Consider the following 14,737-nt stretch of genomic DNA (forward strand, 5'->3'; position numbering starts at 1 on the left):
ACGGGGGCCGGGGGGTGGGGGTGGGGATCCAGTCTTCCTGATCCTAGGATGTGGCTCAAGTTCCTGGGCAAAAAAAGGGAAAAGCACAAAGAACTGTAACTGCGAGGCGGTGCCTAAGGGGCTGTCCCTTCCATGAGGACAGAGGAGTGTCCCTTGCTGTGCAATGGAGCGGATGGATAGCGCTGAGATCAAGCGGGACGCGGAGGGAACCGGTGGGTCCAGTCCCTGCCGGCGACCTGCAAGTTCGGGCACCAGGGGGAGCCGTAGGAGTTATTGCGAGAAATGGGGCGGGAACTGAGGCTTCTACCAGGACCCTGCTCCTCAAATCTGTAACCCAGCCTACTGGTAACCATGGAGCCCAGTCAACGTGGGAGATGTCGGGGTTCACCCCTCTCCCCACGTTGCTCAGGGGCAGGCGTGGGTCCCGTGGGCAGGGTCGTCCTTCAGGTTTCCCCGCCATTCTCTAGCCTGCATCCTTCTGGAATAGAGGAAGCTGTACCTTCTGCTGGGGTCCTGCCACCCCCAAATACTGCACCAATGGCCGTGCCTCTGCCTTCAGGGCCGGGCCACCGGAGTCAGGGCGACTGCGAGAAGGCTCAAAGCGGCAGGTGGGTTGAAACTTCTCCCTGCTGAAGCTTCCAGGGACTGGGGATCTGAGGCATGTCGCGATCCCTCTGTGCCACGTCTGCATGCTCCGCATCACCTCTGCTTCCCTTTAATTGGTCAGTTCTCAGCCGGGCTGAGTCGGCCTGGAGTCAGATTGTTGCCTGAATCCCTAGTTTCCATCGTCCCTTCTGCTGAGTTGAGGGCAGTGGCAGGGGGCATCCCCAACCCTAATGCTCCACCAGGGGCAGAGCAGCCAGGACCTCACCATCACCATTTTTGTACCTGAAGGTTCCTCCTTGCCCCCACCCAGGTCAGACCACCAGAATGCATAAATGGCCCATCTCCAGTCTCTTGGGACATCCTTATAACCTGCTTTCAATTCCTGCCAGATCCAACTCATTGCCTCCCTTGCTTGACCCCATTCTCTCTGTACACTTTTTATTTAGGGAAAGAAAAATCCAAACGGTCTTACACAGGGAGGTTGTTGCACACGGTGATGGTTCTGTAGCCCTGGCATACAGCTCTTAAGCTTTCTGACACATTCTTTCTGACTTCTAGACTCTCTCTGGTGTACCTGTTGCCTCACTTACCCCAGACAGCGTGTGTTTATATCTATGTTACACTGAAATATTAGGGCTCTATGAAGTTAGGTTTCTTGCTGATAATGAACACAAGAACACAAAAGAATTCTAGGAAATGTCCACTCTGCCTGACATGTGCCCAGTTTGTCTATTTTCAGCTCTCCTGGTATTTGGAAACAGTCTTGGATGGTGGCTGAATCTTGGGGCCCTTTGATTTTGCCCTGCAGCCTCCTGCAGGCAGTGTGGTGTTCTGGGTGGAGTCAGGCCTTGGGATTGACTGGGCTGGGTCAAATACAATTTGGTGACTTGACAGCTCCATGTCCTTGGAAAAGTTACTTTGTTTCTCCTGGCCTCATTGTCCTTATATGTCAAATGGGAGAAGAAGAAGTCACAGAGATAGATACTTGGAGAATTTGGGAACAAACATATTTGGTGGACATGTAATAGGCATTCAATAAATATTGACTGGGATTATTAGTAAAAGCAAATACACCCCTTCTTTAAGGAGGGACATAGCTCTTTCCTAAGCACCATTGTCATACTTACGTTGGCTGTCAAGAAATGATCGTTCCTTCAATCAAATACAAATTAATAGATAAATGAAAGGAAGTCTAGTAGACTAGAGGAAGGATAAGGGGAGTTGGGGGAGGATGGGAAGGGAAAGGGAGAGGAAAGGAGGGATCATAAAATGAAATCAATTTCCATGCGTGTATGATTTTTGTCTGGATCACCACAACTACTATGTATAACCATAAAGCTCTAATAAAAAAAAATAGAAAAAAAAAGATAAGGTGACAGTAAAAATGAACTGTTCAAAGAACAATGTAATTAGTGACTTCTCATGAGAGTGGGTTGTCATTTCCTTCTCTGCCAAATTGTGAGCCAGGGAACCCCTCTTCAGAGGTGAAGTGCCAGCCCTGTGTTCTTAAAACTTCCAAACTGTTTGCTAAATCAACCTCTTTCCTTTACAAAGAAAAAAAAAATAGAAAAGAAAAAGAAAGAAAGAAAAGAATTACCATTCCTCATTTGGAAATGGTGGTGCATGCCTATAATCTCAGCCGCTTGGGAGGCCGAGGCAGGAAGATCACGAGTTCAAAGCCAGTCTCGGCAACTTAGTAGGGCCCTAGGTAATTTAGTAAGACTCTGACTCAAAATAAAAAATAAATAAATAAAAAGGGCTGGGGACATGTCTCAGTGGTTAAGTGCCTCTGGGTCCAATACCTGGTACCAAAAAAAAAAAAAAGGAAGAAAGAAATTATTGTTCCTGAAGACACCCAGGAGCAGAGACCAAAGGAGGAATATTCCAGGGTGTGGGAAATTTGCATTCACAGGTCAAAAGTGGTTAAAAGACTCTTTTCTACCTCTGCTAGCTGGTGGTGGAGCTGGGCCCTTTATCCAAGCAGAGTGAGATCCTGCAGAGGGCAGGCTGCCCGTTCTAGTGTCTGGGCCAGAGTAGCAGAGGCAGAATTATTCTTAAGGGGAACAGATAAAAGGCCTGCAGCCAGGTGTGCAATCAAATCTCCAAATAATAAAGCTGTGAGGGACCTTAGATGAGAACTCATAGCTGAAATATCATGGCGACTGCCAGAAGTCTCACAGCTAGGGAGGGCAGAGCCTGGCACAGACGGAGGATGGTGTACTTTTATCAAACGTTGCACATTTATGGTCAAAGGTCTTGTCACATACAAACGGACTGAATCTCTGATACAGTCCCCACTGAATGAAATTTCTGTGAAGTGTGAACTTTGTCTATTTTGTTCACTGCTGAATTTCCCAAGAGTGATTGGCGTATGTGATAGAGTGTTAGATATCTGGTCAAGACATGGTGAATGAAAGAACCCTGTGAGGCCTGTGCTACTGTAATCAAGGAAATTCAAGGGGGAGCATGGGAGGAATGGAGGAACTTTGGATAGGGTAAAAGGGAGGAAGGGGAAAGGAGAGGGCATAGGGGTAGGAGATGGTGGAATGAGATGGACATCATTACCCTAGGTACATGTATGAAGACACCAATGGTGTGACTCTACTTTGTGTACAACTAGAGAAATGAAGAATTGTGCTCCATTGTGTACTATGAACTGAAATGCATTCTGCTGTCATGTATAACAAATTAGAAGAAATAAATTTTTTTAAAAAAAAGAGAGAGAGGGGAAAAAAGAAGAGGAAATTCAACAACAAAGGGATTAAGCAACTTGCTCAAGTTCCCCGAGCTGGTCAAGGGCAATCAGCGTTTGCACCCAGGTCCCTGTGAGAGGTTGCCTGTGAGCCTCCAGAGTCCCAGTCTCCTCACTGCCTAGTTTAATATTCCATCTAACCAGTTTCTTTTCTTTTCTGAGATCCACTTATTTGGAACTTCTCCTGTCATGGCTGTCTGTAGATATTTATGTAACTTAGATGAATTACCTTTGGACACTTAGCCATACCCACTGTTGGCTTCCCCATTTCATGAAGAATTTTCTGTGGTGAGTTTAACATTCATTTACTTGAATAAGTCATATTCAAATACAAAGGCAAAATATGACATATAAATATGTCTGATTTATAAGTTTCCAAAGTTTTTTGAGAGGTCGAAGGTGGGATGGCATTTCCAGGGTTGCAGGTACAAGGATTGGCACCCAGTTGGAAGTCCAGAACCTTCCTGATTTGTTCTACTTGTCTAGCGAGGGTGTGAGACACAATAGTGACAGTGTTTGAACATTCTCCTCCTTTTAGGCAGCCTGTAACGAGCTGCCTAAAATAATTATTTAGTGACAAATAATGAGGGACAAGCCAAGAAGTGACAGCCATCAGTGAGGCTGGGTCTCAGGAGCTCTTCTGTTCTCTTCCTCCACTTCCCTCCACCGATTCCCATTTTCACTCACCACAGAGGCTCATTCTGTGGTTCTTGAGCTTGAAGGACTTTGGGCATTGTCATTTTCAGCCTGGGGGCTGTCAAACACTGGTAGGACTGAAAGCAAGCAAAATATATAAAAATCTAGGTAATTCTATAAAAATGAATGTTAAAGTATGTATACTGACACGTACACACAAGTGCCCTGTCCCACCATCTTGCTTCCCAAGATTCCAAGTCAGTAGATCTGGGTGAAAGCCCCAGTACCTTGTCTTCACGGGGGATTCTTAAGTGCAGCCTTCGATTGACACACAACTGGTCCAGTCTTGCCAGCCTTTCTTAACTTGGCGTCATATGAAAAAAATAAAATAAAGGTTTAGCATTACTGTACCCATTTGTGAAGAAATGAGTCCAGAGGCTAATAGATTCCCATTCTGACTATCCTGAGATGGAGCTTCATTTTCATCCTGATTTTTGAATGTCAGGAGCCCCCTGTGACTCTATAGCGGCACCTCCTCCTCCACAGAACAATCTTAATTAAGCTTCTTTAGAGATCCCCACCAAAATGGTTCTTTTTTTTTTTCAGAGTAGAAATTAGAAGTTTATTAAAGGACAGCAGAAAAGACTTCTCCTGGAGGAAGAAGGGGACCCAAGAGATGGAATCCCCCAAAATGGTTCTTAGACTCTCTGTAAAAGAATTGTCAGGAGGGGATATTCCTGCAGAAACACAGGGTGATAAGAAAAACTGACCCAAGGCCTTCACAGAGGCACCTGCATTTCAGAGTTAGGTCCTTAAAGGGCAACTGGTGAGAGGAAAAGAAAAAAGAAAAGGAAAACTTTCTCTTTCCCAGGCACTGATTTTCAGAGAGAAAGTAGAGAGACTATCCTCGGGGTTATTTTTGTAAAACCAGGCCTGATCTGGGAGAGAAGAAGAAGGAGAAGGAGAAGGAGAAGGAGAAGGAGAAGGAGAAGGAGAAAGAAGAAGAAGAAGAAAAACTAAAACTGTTGCCATGTGAACTTCTGTAGATTATGAACCCCTGAGCCCCTCCGCCTAAACACGGGGTATAAAGTTCTAAAACTTCCTAAACTCAGGATCCAGAGGGATTGATTACAGCAAGAGCTTTTCCCTCTGGACCTGGTTGCAACCAATAAACAAATATATCTTTTCCTGCTATTCCCTGGGTGTCTGTCCTCGTCTGTCCTACTTCAACCCAAGTGCCACATCCTATGTCCTCTGTCTCCTCAAGCTCCCCTGTTTTGATCCCAGGGTGATGGTCACCAGCCAGTCACAGCAGGCTCTTGTAGGGACATTCTTGTCCACTTTCTACCTCAGAGCCTAGAACTTAGGTGGAAAGCAGTTAACTCGACCGTCTTCTGGGCAGGAGGGAAATGGAAAGACTCCTCATCTTCCTCATCTTCATAGCCAACACTGTGTCAGTGGCTCCAACTGCTTCACTGTATCTCATCTTCACAGTGACCCCATGAAGTAGGTACTGTTATGATTCCTGGTTGACAGACGAGGAAACCAGTTCCCCCAACATGAGGCAGCTAAGAAGATGGTCGTGTCTGTCCTTAGAGCAGCCACACATTGTGTTAGTCCCACATAGCTCCCAGAAGTTCCCAAATGGAAGATTCCAATTCAGTCTTCATCAAGCTGGATCGTGGAGGGGAGGTCCTGGCATGTCAGTTCCAGGCTAATCAATTCTTTCCTCCTTCAATCTCTGCCCCACCCCCTTCAAAGGCAAGCCTCTTTGTTGGTGAGAACAAATATCCCCTTTCAGGGAAATCCTGTCCCTCTTCCCACTCAAGGTGCAGTTTGACCCCAAAGACTCATATTTGACAAGTGGAACCATTTGCCATTACATTTCTTAAGGTTTGTGTTGGTCTGTTTGGATTGCTTTGGCACAATACCCTAGACCAGGTAGCTCTTGACCACCAAACAGGTGTTTCTTGTGTTCCTGGAAACTGGGACGTCCAAGATCAAGGCCTTGATAGATGTGGCCTCTGGTGAGGGGATTGTCTTTTCACTGTGTCCTCACATGGCAGAAGGGATGAGACCCAAACACTGATCTCTGGAAACACCCTCAGACACCAGGTTACCAGGTTTCCCTTCCTACTAACAAGATGCAACTAGCCCACATATAACTGAAAATGCGCTTATCCTTTTCTCAGAATTGGCAGCCTACCCTCATTTATAGAGCCTGTTTTTTCAATGGAATTGTGGTTTTCAGGATTTCAGCTTTCAGGAGTTCAACACTGAGGATTTTAATCTTTTGGAATTGTGATTTTGGGACTTTAGGGTGTAAGAATGTCGATCTTTAGGGATGTCAACATTGAGGATTATGGCGTCTGGGATGGTGGTTGCAGGGTGCTCCACAGTTGGATAGACTGCCTTTTAGTCTGTTGATTGCTTCTTGTGTTGTGCATAAGCTTTTTGGTTTGGATGTGTTTCCCTTTGCCTATTTTTGCTTTTGCTGCCTGTGCTTTTGATGTCATATTCAAGAAATCATCGCTTTGACTAAATGTCATAAAGGTTTCTCCTTGATTTCTTTTAGAAGTTTTATAGATTCAGCTCTTGTATTGAAATCTTCAGTCCATTGTAAGTTGATTTCTGTGGATAATATAAGGATCCAATTTCATTCATTTGCGTGTGATTTCTGAGCACAATTTTTGAAGAGATTGTCCTTTCGCCATTGTGTATTCTCAGCACCTTTGCAGAAAATCAGTTGACCCTATCTATATGAGTGAGTTTATTTCTGGGCTTTCAGTTCCATTCCATTCATTGATGTGTCTGTTTTTATGCCACTGTAAGATCTGGAAATCTGAAAGCATTATGCCTCCAATTTTATTCTTTTTCAAGATAACTTTGACTACTTGGCATTATGTTGTGGTTCCATATGAATTTCAGGATTTTTTTCTATATCTGTAAAAAATACCATTGGGATTTTGATAGGGATTACATTGAATCTGTACATCATTTTGGGTAGAATGAACATTTGAACAATAAGTCGGTCTTCTAATCTATAAACATGGGATGTCTTCCCATTTATTTGTCTTCTTTAATTTCCTTCATCAGTGTTATGTGGCTTTTAATGTAGAGATCTTGGTAAAATTTATTCATAAGTATTTTTTCTTTTTTTAATCTTTTTTTTAAAGAGAGAGAGAGAGAGAGAGAGAGAGAGAGAAGAGAGAATTTTTTAATATTTATTTTTCAGTTTTTGGCGGACACAACATCGTTATTTGTATGTGGTGCTGAGGATCGAACCCGGGCCGCACGCATGCCAGGGGAGTGCGCTACCGCTTGAGCCACATCCCCAGCCCAGGATTTTTTCTTTTGGAATTATTATAAATGAGATCTTTAAAAATTTTCCTTTTAGACATTTTGTTGTTAGTGTTAATTTTTTGTATGTTGATTTTACATCCTGCACCTTTTTTTCCATTTAAAAAAAATTTTAAATTGATTTTAAAAAAATAAATAACAGCAGAATGCATTACAATTCTTATTACACATATACAGCACAATTTTTCATATCTCTGGTTGTATATAAAGTATGTTCACATCAATTCGTGTCTTCATACATGCTCTTTGGATAATGATGTCCATCACATTCCACCATCCTTGCTAACCCCCTGCCACCTCCCTTTCCCCTCCCACCCCTCTGCCCTATCTAGAGTTGGTCTATTCCTCCCACGGTCCCCCTCCCTACCCCACTATGAATCAGCCTCTTCATATCAGAGAAAACATTCGGCATTTGTTTTTTGGGATTGGCTAACTTCACTTAGCATTATCTTCTCCAGTGCCATCCATTTACCTGCAGTTGCCCTGATTTTATTCTCTTTTATTGCTGAGTAATATTCCATTGTGTATATATGCCACTCATCTACTGAAGGGCATCTAGGTTGGTTCCACATTTAGCTATTCTGAATTGTGCTGCTATAAACATTGATGTGGCTTATCCTGCATCTTTACTGAATTCATTTATTAGTTTTAACAGTTTTTCTTTTACTTTGGGTTTTTGTTTGTTTGTTTGTTTTGTAGAAATGTTAGGCTTTTCTACATGTAAGATTATGCCATATGCATGCAGAGGCAGATTTACTTTTTTTGCCTTTATTTCTTTTCCTGTTTAATTGCTCTGGGAAGACTTCCAGTGCTGTATTGAATAGAAACGATTAGATTCAGCATCCATTGCCTATCTTAGAGGAAAAATTTTCAGTTTTTTACAGCCAACTATGATGTGGGCTTTTCATATATAGCCTTTATTATATTAATGTACATTTATTCTATGACTAGTATGTTGAGTTTTTATCATGAAAGTTGTTGAATTTTCTGAAATGCTTTTTTTTGCGTCTGTTGAGATGATCATGTGATTTTTATACCTCACTCCATTAATGTGGTATTTCAAATGAATTGATTTGCATATGTTAAACCATCCTGGCAAGGGACTTGAATAAAGATTTCTTCAAGGGGCTGGGGATGTGGCTCAAGTGGTAGCATGCTCGCCTGGCATGCGTGCGGCCTGGGTTCGATCCTCAGCACCACATACAAACAAAGATGTTGTGTCCGCCAATAACTAAAATAAATAAATAAATATTAAAAAAAAGATTTCTTCAAAGAAGACAGGCAATTGGCTTACAAGTATTTTAAGAAACTCTCAATATCACTAATCATAAGGGAAATGCAAATCAAAACCATAATGAAATATCATCTCACACGTGTTAGAAGACTTGTCAAAAACAAAAACAAAAACACAAAAACCCCTAAAAGGAGATAAGTGGGGAGGAGACATTGGAACTCTTGTATACTGTTGGTGGAAATATAAAATGGTCCAGCCACCATGGGGAACAGTGTGGTGATTCCTCAAAAACTTAAAAGTGCAACTATCACAGAACCCCAAACTTCCAATTCTTATTATAGAAATCCTAAAGAATCAAAATCAGCCTCTTAAAGAGATATTAACACTCCATTGTTTATTGCAGCATTATTCACGATAGCCAAGACATGGAAGCAACCTAAATGTTAATCAATGGATGAATGGATAAAGAAAATGTAGTATGTACATACAAGGGAATATTATTTAGTCTTAACAAAGAAAGAAATTTTTCAATATACAACAACCTGGATGAGCCTGGAGGACCTAATGCTAAGTGAAATTAGCTAGTCAGAGAACAAATATTGCATGCTTCCACTTATATGAGATATCTAAAATAGGCAAACTCATAGAAATGGAAAGTAGAATGGTGACTGCCAGGGCCTGAGGGAGTGGGATATGGACAGCTGCTCTTTGATGCAGAAACTTGCTGTCATCCAGGATAAAGCTGCTGTACAACATCGTGATTGCAGTTAGCAACGCTGGCCTGGGCACTGAAAATTTTGTTAAGAGCAAAGACCTCATGTCACATGTTATTACATGATTAAAAAAAATACAAGCTTTAAAGTGTTACCTATTTGTATGTTTATATAACTGTGCATGCCTGAATATATACAGATAGGAAATATTAGCAGATCCTTTATTATTATCGGTTACAAAAATAGGGTACTAAAGGAGCAAAATTAGAATTTGGGTCTTGCATGTGAAAGACTCAGTTGTTTTACATCCAGGTAGTACAGTTCTTTTTTTTATTTACTAATTTTTATGTGGTGTTGAGGATTGAACCTGTGCCTCACGTGTGCTAGGCATGTGCTCTACCACTGAGCTATAGCCCCAGCCCAAGTTCTTTTTTTTTAAAACCACTGTGAATGTGAAGTGCTTTTTCACATATTCTTAAGCCATTTTGTTAGCAATTCCCTTGGGTAGTCCTAACCTAATTTATTTATTCATATTTAAAAATGGTATCACAGACCTATATTCACCCATAAAATACATACTACTCCAGAACTGAAATCTGAACGCTAATGTAATTGTCCTCATCTGGTAAGATACAAATAAGCATGTGAACTTAGGGCAGATGTACTTTTGGGGAAGTCTGTGAATTTGGAATGCTTTGGAAATGAAGAGTTTTCTAACCTTGACAAAACCCTTGGCAAAACCCTATGACATTGGTTAAAATAAAAACCTCCAGCTGCTTTGCTGTTACTAATGAAATAGCTTTAATAAAATTGTAAAGAACATTATTCAAGCACAGAGACCTAGAACCTCAGAGCAATGCTTTAGCTGACCATTAGGCTAAACACAGCATCATTAACCAAGATAGTTGCTCTTACAATCTCATAGAAAAGGGAGGTCTTGGAGGAATTCAAAGAGGCTATTTTTAACTATCATAACAAATCCCTGATTCAAAAAAGGGGGAAAGAGGAAAATTATAGAAGCCAAAAGTTTTGGATCCTGATTGTGTGCTCAGAATGACTGACTTATAATGTCAAGTAATTTAAAATGGATCTTAGCAAAAATGCTTTATAAGGTTACTCATTATAGCAGGGATAAACTGGCAACAAGATAAATCAGCATAGGTGGGGATAATTTATTGCTATTACCAAAACACATCTTACTGTCAACAATGTGATCCTAATAAATCTAAGTGTGGGATAAGGACAAGAACCAAGATTTTTTTATTAATTTTTTTTTTTAGTTGTAGATGAACACAATACCTTTATTTGTTTATTTATTTATTAGTTGTATTTGGACACAACACTTTTATTTCACTTATTTATTTTTGTATGTGGTGCTGAGGATCGAACCCAGGGTCTCCCACGTTGCCGGGGATCAAACCCAGTGCCTCACGCATGCTAGGCAAGTGCTCTACCACAGAGCTACAGCCCCAGCCCCAAGAACCAAGATTTTGAAGGCCCTTCTAACCTCTAAATGCACTTTATACCTTCTGCAATGAATTTTAAACATGTTTCTGATTAGTTTCTGTTTTGGTATTTATTGCCCTCGCCATGCCTTAAAGTTTTTCCTTGATGTACAGCTATAGCTCTAAGTGTGGTTAAAAGTTTTTTGATTTTTTTGCTGGGTGCAGTGGCACATGCCTGTAATCCCAGCAGTTCAGAGAGGCTGAGGCAGGAGGATCTGGAGTTCAAAGCCAGCCTCAGCAAAAGCAAGGCGCTAAGCAACTCAGTGAGACCCTGTCTCTAAATAAAATACAAAATGGGGCTGGGGATGTGACCCAGTGGCCAAATGCCCCTGAGTTCAATCTCCAAAGTTTTTTGTTTTTTGTTTTCAATCCTGGAAATTTCCATTTATCTCTCCAATAAGACAGAGACACTCAGTTTACTGGTATTGTTATTAAGGAACTCTGTAAAGTTTGTCTTTTACCCCCAAACTTTACTGTCCTTATCTTTGACAGTCTTCAGGAAAAATAGAACTGATAGAATTGTAAAACTAAAATCAACAAAACAGCCTTAAACTCCTGGGGCCTAAAATATTACCATTAGCTTTAATGAGTACAAGATTGACCTTCTCCTTATGAATTAATAACAGGCTGGTCTATGTATTTGAAAATTTCACCCCCAATCTTGGATTCTATGTGATTGCAGTGAAATTGCAAGGAAAATAAAGAAATTGCAAAGGATGATACCTCTATCATCAATAGATCCAAACTGCACTGCCAAACTGCCTGCCTATGATCTACAACAGGAGATTCAGTGTTCAGGAAATACCTGACAAGAACTGCCCTTGAGTCTCATTGAAAAGGATTTTATCAGGTACTATTAACAACTGATAGCAGCGAGACTCCAAAGTACTGATTCTTAGGTTAATGGTTCTCGTATACATACAGACTACTATATATATACAGACTACTAATGCACTCATTCCATTGGAAATCTTTGACTGAGATTCTTAGAATCTTCCTAAGATGCTTAGTTCAGAGGTGACAGCTTCTGCCCCAGATTTTCAATCAAGATTAACATTCCTATTCAACTCCCTTTTATTATTTCATCTTTTCATCCCACTTTGAAGCCCTCTAAAACCTTATCTCACATATCTTCATCCTTCTCTTTCTGACCCCTTGTATTCTGCATCTACCACTTAAGAGAACACAAAACTTTCTTGTATGTTTCTCCCAGAGTATTGCTGCCATTTTAACAATTGCTAGACCTGTCACTTTCTCCTGAGACTGCTGACAAAAATTTAATAGCTGTTCTTTTAAAAATTTCAAAAAGAAACTTTCCTCTCACAGGTTCCATGTGGTGAATTATGTTTCTCCCATATCATTAACTCCAACCTGCACTCTTGCAGAACTCAACAACGCTCCTGCTGAGGTCATTACAGTCCTATTGGCTAGACGAATTGATAAGGACTCATATTGAGGCTATTCTGGTTGCTACAGTTGTTTGCTTTCTTCAAAGACATCTCACTTGTTTTGCAGGAACTGCTTAATTCCACTTAGGGACTTTGTCCATCTCAAGGGATAGAAAAATGATCCACTCCTTCTGATAACAACTGATACTCCCAGTGCAATCTGTGTTCCACTAAGATACAACATTGTGTGTGACATCAGGCTTACACCTTCTCCTGCACACTAATTTACCCCATGGTTCCAACTCCTTGTTAGAGATTTCCAGTCATTCAAAACTACCATTTCACTGATAATCAAGTTTACATAAAAAGGGTATCTAGAAGCCCGCTCCCTGCAAAATGAAGCAAGCAGATATTTGGGAGAACTTCTGGAGTAGGGGATTAGGTGATTCCTTTTCATACAAACTACAGGCTACATCTCTCACAGTGGGAACAGAAAAACAAGACACAACAGCAAAAATTGGCAGCCTTGAGTGGAGAAATAGACAATAACAGTGGGAGGCATTAATTATCCACTCTAATGATGTGTGGGACAGGCAGAAAGAAAATAAGCAAGGAGAGGACTTGAATAACAATAAGCCACCTAAAAATCAACAGACATGAAGAATACTCTTCTCAACAATCACAGAACACATTTTATGATGAAGGGAACTGCCGCGACCCCTCGCCGGCAAGGGAAAACACGACACAGGATTCTTCTTTCAGCAGTTTATTCAGGCCTTGATTCATGTATCATCTTCTAGTGACCCGTTGCCGAGCGCCCAAGCACAGCCTAATAAAGCCTCCAGCATACCAATCTTAAGCTGCCACGTGGACCTTTCTCATAGGGTGGTAAGGGATTATGTGCCAATTCTCCATATTAGGAGTTGTTTATCACAGGCCACAGTGGAAGCCGGCGCCATCTTCTAATGGCGGCCACGGTCTAATTAGAACGGCTCACCACAGGGAACCACTTTCCAGTGTCCCTAATCTCAATGCTCCCAATTGGCTTTCAGAAACTCTTAGCAACCCTTGGGATGATCCTCCTGGCTCCTGGGACCCACCTTTGAGAGCCTGCTGGTCTAGTACTTCCCTTTCTTATATACAGCTGTCCTCCTTCTGTGAAGGGGCCTTTGTGCTCTGAGATCCATCTTACCTGCTCCTCAGAGTCCTTGCTCTGGCCAATGTTAAGTTTAATTTGTGTTAAGCTACCTCCAAGCATAATGAATTGCAACCTAACTTGTTTGTAAACAAACTGCAACCTAACTGAGAGTGTATTCTTTTGATAGGTAGTTGAATTTCAGCTAATCGTAACAGCCTGAGATTGTCAACTACAGGTGGTCAACTCATAAGACCATGTCCTTAAAAAGCAAATGCTGAACTGTGACCAATCAAACTGTTTTATATTTCACTTCCATTTTCTCATGATAAATACTGCCTGCCCACATTGCTGGGGTGGGGGTGCTCTCAACCTCTCCTGATTCCAAGTGTTGCCTGTTCATAAATCATTCTGTGCTAAAACTCTACTAATATGTCTAACATTTTTCTTTTAACACCAGCATGGCCTGCACTCAGCCTCTTTCCTCAGTTTATAAAAACACCAAGACATGTCTCATATTTTCAAAACATCCTCCCTGTAGTTCTTGTGTGACTTCCAGTCTCAAATAGCCAAACTACAGGCAACTTGAGGGACTATCTTATCTATGGGGCCTATCTGTTGTAGGAACTCAACAACTATGTGTGTGTGTGTGTGTGTGTGTGTGTGTATATATATATATATGTGTGTGTGTGTGTGTGTGTGTGTGTGTGTGTGTGTATGTGGTGGTGGGTACTGAGGGGTGCAAGGAATGCTCTACCTCTGAGTTAAATCCACAGCCTTTTAAAAATTTCATTTTGAGTCAGTGTCTCACTAAATTGCTGAGGGTGATCTTGAACTTGTGATCTTTCTGCCTCAGCCTCACAAGCAACTGAGATTATAGGCATGTGGCTGACCTTTTTTTAAAAAAGGAGTGACCAAATAAATGAATACTAATGTAACAAATGTCTGTTGTTTCATAATTATTCTAATTAATGTTGGCTTTAAAAATCATTTTCTCAGTTGAATCTGGAAATTTTGTCTTTCAAAGGTCAAGATGTATAAAACTTTTGAAACGATACACTTAATATATGATAAGAACTATAAGTATAGTCACACTGTCACTTAACCACATTTTGGTCAAAGACCCCATGTATGAAGGTGATTCCATAGGACTATAATGGAATTTTAAAATTTTTATTGATTAGTGATGCTGTAGCTCTCTTAACATCATGGCACAATGCATTACTCATTAATTAACAGTCCCTCCAGTTGACTGTAGTTTGGGTATTGAAGACTGGAAGTCAGGTAAGAACGACAGGAGCAGGTGTTTTGAAAATACAGGACATTCTTTAATGTTTTTATAAACCAAGAAGGAGAGAAGTTGAGTGTAGGTCATGCTGATGTTAAAATAAAAATGTTAAGCAAACTA

Source organism: Marmota marmota, unplaced genomic scaffold (assembly GCF_001458135.2).
Source record: "Marmota marmota marmota unplaced genomic scaffold, marMar, whole genome shotgun sequence".
Classification (NCBI taxonomy): Eukaryota; Metazoa; Chordata; class Mammalia; order Rodentia; family Sciuridae; genus Marmota; species Marmota marmota.